This window comes from Phyllobates terribilis, unplaced genomic scaffold, assembly GCF_046119375.1.
Source record: "Phyllobates terribilis strain yellow unplaced genomic scaffold, ASM4611937v1 Scaffold_37__1_contigs__length_12642776, whole genome shotgun sequence".
In the NCBI taxonomy this organism is placed as follows: domain Eukaryota; kingdom Metazoa; phylum Chordata; class Amphibia; order Anura; family Dendrobatidae; genus Phyllobates; species Phyllobates terribilis.
In genome coordinates, this window is record NW_027362797.1 from 10,464,369 (window position 1) to 10,472,396 (window position 8,028).

The 8,028-nt window shown below is 47.2% G+C and overlaps 2 pseudogenes; both read left to right on the plus strand.

The window, feature by feature from the left end:
• The first annotated feature begins 6,536 nt into the window (after window positions 1-6,536).
• LOC141182946 (U2 spliceosomal RNA) lies at window positions 6,537-6,742 on the plus strand (annotated as a pseudogene).
• Window positions 6,743-7,334: 592 nt separating this feature from the next.
• On the plus strand, window positions 7,335-7,424 carry LOC141182952 (U2 spliceosomal RNA; annotated as a pseudogene).
• Window positions 7,425-8,028: the final 604 nt, after the last annotated feature.

An 8,028-nucleotide genomic window follows, 5' to 3' on the forward strand; every position in this document is an offset into this window, starting at 1 on the left:
TGCCCCAGCTGTCAGCTTAACCTCCGCTAGAGACTGGCGTAGGGTTCCCCGTAATTTTAATTTTTTTTTTAATAAATCCTTTATTTTAACACTAAATGACAGGTACAGTAACCAACACTATCACTGTACTTCATATATATGTGACTGACATGTTTCTATCTATCTAATCTATGTGTGATGCTCTATTCTTTCTGTTCTAAATTGTCGGGTACCGGTGTATGCCGCTGCTGAATTGCCGGCTTTTCATGTTTGACTGTGAGCACTGTTCCCATCGATTTGGGCAACCACCTCCCCCAATACATTCTACATTATTGTTAGTTGTTTTCCTTCATATAGAATTAACCTACAAGGAAAGAAAGGGTTTATTTTCATTCCGATATTTGTGTCCCATTGACTTGCATTGGTTTCCGGTATCGGAATCGGCGATATCCGATACTTTTTGGGTATCGGCCCGATCTAATCCGATCCGATATTTCCTGATATCTGAAGGTATCGCTCAACACTACTGAAAAATACAAAATGCAACCAAAAATTCATATATTTGTATACCCATCAATATATTTATTTACATACCTTTCAACACAGAGAGGAAAAACTTTTTTGCACTTGCACTTTTTATCTCTGAATTTTTGAGTAAGGGGTTTTAATTTATATTAAAAAACACTTTTTCAGCACTTTATTACTAGGGATTAAGTGCAATAGAAATGGAGTAGAGTATCTTGACACGATTTATTAAAGGAGACAACTTACTATAATAATACAAGCTTGTAATTGAGATTTGACTTTGTGATTTTTGAAAGTACCTGTTTTTATGTATAATTTTTTTAACAAATTATTGGAAATAAAAATGAGTTAATTTTAATAATTGCATTCATATCTTCTTTGAAACTGGGCTGATTCGGCTTGAGTTCACTGGGAAAACTGTCAGATGAGCTCTGTATTCAGATCACTACAGAAACTATACGTCCTTTCTTTCTAAAGAAGCCATACTACAACAGTGGCTCATGTGTGTTTTCTCCTGGTTCCCATTACCCTTAGTGACCGAGTCCATTTTGACCCTAATGACCAGGCCAAATTTTTGAAATCTGACCAGTGTCACTTTGTGGTAATAACTCTGAAATGCTTCAATGTAGCTTAGTGATTCTGAGACTGTTTTGTTCATGACACATTGTACATACAGTAGTAGTAAATTTAGGTCAATATTTTTTGCAAATTTCAAACTTTTAATTCTTATATCCTTAAACGAGTTAGTCATGCTGTACAAATAATTAATAGATAACATTTCCCATATATCTACTTTATATCTGCATCATTTTTCAAACATCATTTTATTTTGATAGGATGTTAGAAGGGTTAAAAGTTTAGCAGCAAATTTTCATTTTTTCAAGAAATTAACAAAACATGTTCCTTTAGGGGCCTATTCAGATTTGAATGGACTTTGAGGCTTTTACATTTTGGAAACTCCCCAAAAATGATACCATAGTAAAAACCGCACAACTCAAATACTTCAAAACAGCTGTAAATTTTTTTTTTTCAACCCTTCGGGTGCAACACAGGTATTAATGCAAAGTGAAATGTAAAAAAACTTAATTTACTCTGTCGCCTCATTGGGGGACACGGGACCATGAGTGTTATGCTGCTGTCCACTAGGAGGCAACACTATGCATAATCTGAAAAAGATTTACCGTGGCTCCTCCTCTGCAGTATACACTCCTGGACGGCGTCAGCCATCTCCAGTTTTTGCTTAGTGTCGCATAGGAGGCACACCTAAAACTTTTACTCCTTTTTCATCGACGGGATTACAGATAAAGAAAAGTGGGTCTCTGCGAGACTCCTGGCATGGCTCCTTCCTCGGCCCCTTATTACAGGGTGCACGGTCGAAGTCGAGATGGCTATTCCCCATGTCGCTCCTTCCCCAGCCCCTCGGGTGCTGGTTCGAAATCGAGACCCCCCTCCTTCCCCAATTCCTTTTGGTTTCTGGGTTGAGGTCGAGGCGAGGATATAGCCCCCTGATGGTGACAGCATCACCTCCCTAATCCCCCTCTGGGGGTATTAGGTTGAAACGCCTCAGGTAGGGCCTGTACAGGCAGCACTCTGCAGCTCCCAGCAGCCAGCACACTGCGCCTGAATCCAGGGACCCCAGCCCTGCTGCGGGCTCCTGTCGGGGCCGGGGGGAGTGCAGGCAGGCATGACATGAGAGGCACAGGCCTCCCTGTGCCCTGTCTCTGCGGCAGCACCAGCTCTATGGTGCCTCAGGGGGACTCTTCACAGGGCCCCCCCTTCCGCTAATACCCCACCGCTATCCTGCCTTTATATCCGGGGGGGCCCGGTTCAGATCTGGCCCCCTCCCGGACTTCCACGCCGGCCTGCAGCCCCTTTGGGCATCAGGCATCTAATTTAGGCCGCGGCTTCGGCCTAGCCGAGGCCGCCACCTCCTCTCCCGCCTGCCCCCCGGATGACAAATATGACACTCTACAGTGTCATAAAGTGGGCGGATCGAGACTGAAAGGGTGCGATTTCACACTGCTCTGCCGCCCTTTTCAGCTCTCCGCTCCCCCTTCTTTCTTAACCTTACTCCGGCGGCCATTATCTGCTGCAGGATAAGGGATTAACCCTGCAGTTACTGGTCGGCCGACCCAGACCAGGCCAGCCAGTCTCCAGGGGGGCACAGGACTGTGGATCTTCGGCGCTGGACCCAGGGACACACTGGTGGGATAAGATCACAGCTGGAGTTCTTCCTCGGCTGTGAATCCATTATTCCTTATAGGCTCCTCTGCATAGCCACCCCTGTAGGGCCCTCTGCATAGCCACCCCAGTGCACTATGCCGGGCTCAAGGTCCAAGAGAACCAGGCAGGACTGCTTTTATGCACTCTGTACAGCCTGCAGTAATACTCTCCCCAGTGGCAGCACGTACCCGCACTGCCAGGACTGCACCCAGACTACTGTGCCAGAGCCCCAGGAAGCCCCTGCCAATGCTTCAGTGTCTAATGACATGCCGGGATGGGTCACAATCTATGACGCAGTCTATAGATAACCTAGCCTCCACATTGCTTCAGGCTCGGCAGAGTCATGCCTCGGCTATGAACACTGCCCTGCAAAGGGAAAGCTCGACTCAGGGACATGACGACCCGGGCACATCCACGTCTAGATCTGGATGCAAGCGGACCCACAGGTCACGTTCATCTGCATCATCCCATAGCACATGGTCATCCCCTTCTAGGGAAAGACACCGTAGTTCCAGGTCATCTAGACCGTCCCCTACCAGGGACAGACAATGCAGATCTCCGCAGCGATCCCTGACCAGAGAAGGCCTCCGCCCCGCTTCACCCAGCAGGAGATGCCTTAGCGATGCACAGGATTCGGAAGGCATCTGTGATTCCGACTCGGACAAGGAAACTGAAGGTTCCCTGATCCCAACCCCCCCCCCCCTAGCAATACAGCGCTAGTTGAGGACGTAATCTCATCCATCCATCGGGTGCTGGACATTTCTACCAATCGCAAATATCTGGAGGCGTGGTACCCCTTCCCACAGGAGGTCACCAAGGAATGGACAGATCAACCCGAAGTGGATCCCCCAGTCTCTAGACTAGCAGCACAGTCACTCCTTTCACTGCCAGATAGCTCAACCCTCAGGGATTCAGCAGACCGGCAGGTGGAACGCATGGCTCGTTCAATTTTCGAGGCCGCATGGGGCCTCCCTGGCTCCCGCGTTCGCCTCAGTTTGGGCTGCTAAGGCCATCCTGGTTTGGGCCCAAAAATTTACAAGCTGGCCTCCAAGTATCTGCTCCTGAGCGGTCGGACCAAGCGGTTCAAATAGCAGTTGTAGCAGATTACATGCTTCATGCAGCTCTGGATTCAGCAAGGGGTGCAGCGGGAATAGCATCAAACGCCATCACGATTCGGCGTATCCTCTGGCTGCGGGAATGGAAAGCAGACGCAGCCTCAAAGAAGTCCCTCACGCACCTCCCGTACCTCAGTGGTTGACTTTTCGGTGAACAGTTGGTCACGATGATATCCAACGCCACCGGGGGTGAGTACCTCTCTCCCCCCAACTGAAACCCAAACGCACCTACAAGAAGCGTAACCAAACTCTATTCCGATCCTTTCGGAACTCTTCGGGCTGGTCCGTCTCGCGTCCAGCACAAAATAGCAACCGCTCCCCACGCAGGGACAATTTGCGGTCGACGCAAAAGTCGGACAAGACCTGTCGGCTGACTTTTGCTCTTTCATAAAGTCTGTCTTCCAACTTACCAAACAGACTCTTTCCTTCTGTTCCCCCAAAGCCGCCAGCCAAGGCTTGTGCCTTCCGCCAAGCGGTCTCCTTTCTTTTTCAAGCAGGAGTCATATTACTGGTCCCCGCGGCCGAGCTCTTCCGAGGGTTCTACTCCAATCTATTCGTAGTCCCCAAGAAAGGAGGCGGCGTACGGCCCATACTGGACCTAAAACAGCTCAACAAATATGTACTGGTACGGGTACGTCCCTTCCGCTTGGAGTCCCTTCGGTCCATCATTGCGTCCATGGAGAAGGGAGAATTTCTCACCACCATATACATACAAGACTCATACCTGCACCCTGCCCATCAGAGATTTCTCAGGTTCGCAATCGACCAGGACCACTACCAGATGTTTTGATCGCCCGTTATTGCATTTTATTGCAATGTTGTGGCGACCAAAAAAACTTTAATTCTGGCGTTTAGAATGCTTTTCTCGTTACGCCGTTTACCGATCGGATTAATTCTTTTTTTATATTGATCGGGTGATTCTGAAGGCATCAATACCAAATATGTGTATGTGGGTTTTTTTTTCAATTGTTTTATTTTGAATGGGCTGAAAGGGGGGTGATATAAACTTTTATATACTTTTTTAATATTGTTAAATACATTTCTTTTTTTACACTTTCTGCTTGTTTCAATAGTCTCCATAGTAGACTATTGAAGCAGCAGTTGTTTGATCTCCTCTGCTGCATACAGGTGGTGAGCAGATCGCCTATATGCAGCAGAAATGCTCACTTGCTATGAGCGCCGACCACTGGGCAACCACAGAGGCCTTCTGCAGACCCCGGGTTATCATGCCAACCCATCAGTGACCTGCGATCACGTGACGGGGTCATCGATGGGCTGGGCTAATGACGCGCTTCCGGGAAGTGCAAGTTAAATGCCGCTGTCAGAAATTGACAGCGGCATTTAACTGGTTAACAGCCACGGGTGGATCAAGATTCCACCTGCAGCTGTTGCTGGCACATGTCAGCTAATTTATACAGCTGACATGTGCCCGGTTCAGTGAGGGCTCAGCGCCGGAGCCCGCGCTGAACTGGGGGTACCGACGTGGTGCGTACTAATACGCACCACGTCGTAAAGGGGTTAAATGTGATTCCCCTTTCCCCATCTCGTACTCGCCTGCCGCCACCTTCATCCTTTTCCAGCGCTGTCTCGGCCAAAGAATGACCTGCCGGCAGCTCCAGTGCTTCACAGAGCATAGAAGTCACTTTTTAATACATCTTTATGAGAGCCTCATTATGGCCTCGTCCTGCCTCTCATAAAGACTTGTATTGAGCTCTTGTAACATAACTTCTGACTTCTGGCCAGTCAGAAGTTACTGGCACAAGATGGTGCCACGGGACCAGAGCGGCGTCGGTAAAAGATAAAGCTGACGGAAGGTGAGTATAAGAATGGGAACAGAGGGGCTTACATTTAAAGCGCCATTCCAGTGGCGAAAAAAAAACTTGTTTGTGCAGTGGGTTCAAAACCTGAGTCTACTCCATACATCGCCACCATACATGTGCCGTACATGTATGGTGGATGTCAGAATAGGCTTACATTTTTCCTGGTCTGATCACCAGGCGTCCTACTATTAAGACTCCCACTAATCAAGAGAATGGGGTTAACTCGTTCTGTATGTATCTCAAGAAGTGTAACAAATAGTTACAGTAATGTATCAAAAATATAATATATATATATATTTTAAGATTAAATCACCAGAGATACTCTTGGATTTAATTGTGTACCTGCATTACAGAAGTTTTTCATAGGTATTTGAGGCTTGTAAACTGAAATAAATGCTTGTTGCGAAGGTATTTTATTTGTTTAGATTAACACAGCCTTGGAAATAACTGACTTCAGTCAACACGTTTTTGCTACCTAACATGAGAGCACCAAATTGTGGACACAAAGACCCTAATTCCATCTATTTGTCACTTACTGGGCTGCTTGCTGTAGTTTTGATAAAATCACTGTTTTAACAGCAGGAGATTATCCCTAGAGGACTAGTAAACCTGCTGCCATGGAGTCCTCCATTTTCATGAGCTCTGTGTAATCCTGCGTCCACTAATGATTGGTAGCTTTCTGCCTATGCACAGTGTACACAGAAAGCAGTCAATCAGTGGTGTGGGCGAGGTTAAACACAAGCAGTATAGTTGTGGGTTTTAAGGTGTCTATTGATGAACAACATGTCTTCCTAAGGGGAGTCTCAGTCCCTATCCCTACAATGGGTGCCTTCTTGGGGCCAGGGTGCAGCCATAGGCCAAACCAATTCAGGTAATCGCTTCTCTGCCTTTTGGCTAAGATCAACTGTAGTACCTTTTCTTATCAGTTTAACATCTGATATGTCCCCTATATGTCCACTTATTTTCACACATTCTCTTCACCTCTCCCCCCTAATGTCCCATGCGCCTCAAGACCGGGAAGGGTTGGGGGGTAGAGAGGGTAACTAATTATTGAACAAACGAGCAGCGGTCCCACCTGCTTCCCAATCTGGAGGCTTCCTACATACTGAAGCTGGCTGCTGCAGCACAGCCAGATAAAAGCCACTAGCCTATTATGACACGTGCAATGTCTGTTCCATTCTTCCATTCTTGCATTATTCCATTGTCCCATTGTTAGGAGGCAATGGAGCAATAGGACAATGGAGCAATGGAATAATGCAAGAATGGAAGAATGGAACAGACATTGCACGTGTCATAATGGGCTCCTAGCTTTTATCTGCCAGTGCTGCAACAGCCAGCTTCAGTCTGTAGGGAGCCTACAGACTGGGAAGCCGGGGGGGGGGAGGGGACAGCTGCTCGTTTGTTCATTAATTAGTTATCCTCTCTACCCCCCCCCCCCTCGGTCTTGAGGCATGTAGGACATTGGGCAGGGGGGGGAGAATGTGTAAAAATAGGTGGACTTATGCAGATTAAAAACGTTTGGGGTGCATCTGCAACAAGCAGTATATTTGTGGGTTTTAAGGTGTCTATTGATGAACAACATGTCTTCCTAAGGGGAGTCTTTGTCCCTATCCCTACAATGGGTGCCTTCTTTGGGCCAGGGTGCAGCTCTAGGCCAAAACCAATTCAGGTAATCGCTTCTCGGCCTTTTGGCTAAGATCAAGTGTAGTATCTTTTCTTATCAGTTTAATATCTGATACGTCCACCTATTTTCACACATTCTCCTCTCCCCCCTAATGTCCCATGCTCCTCAAGACCGGGAAGGGTGGGGGGTAGAGAGGGTAACTAATTATTGAACAAACGAGCAGCAGTCCCCAGTATGCTCCCTACATACCCATTATGACACGTGCAATGTCCGTTCCATTCTTGCATTTTTCCATTGTCTCATTGTTAGGGGGCAATGGAACAATGGGACAATGGAAGAATGGAACAGACATTGCACGTATCATAATGGGCTCCTGGCTTTTATCTGGCAGTGCTGCAGCAGCCAACTTCAGTCTGTAGGGAGCCTACAGACTGGGAAGCACTGGGGACCGCTGCTCGTTTGTTCATTAATTATTTATTCTCTCTACCCCCCACCCTTCCCGGTTTTGAGGCGCGTGGGACATTAGGGGGGAGAAAAGAGGAGAATGTGTGAAAATAGGTGGACTTATGCAGATTAAAAACATGTGGGGTGCATCTGCAACAAGCAGTATAGTTGTGGGTTTTAAGGTGCCTATTGATGAACAACATGTCTTCCTAAGGGGAGCCTTTGTCCCTATCCCTACAATGGGTGCCTTCTTGGGGCTATGGTGCAGCAATAGGCTATAACCAATTCAGGTAATCGC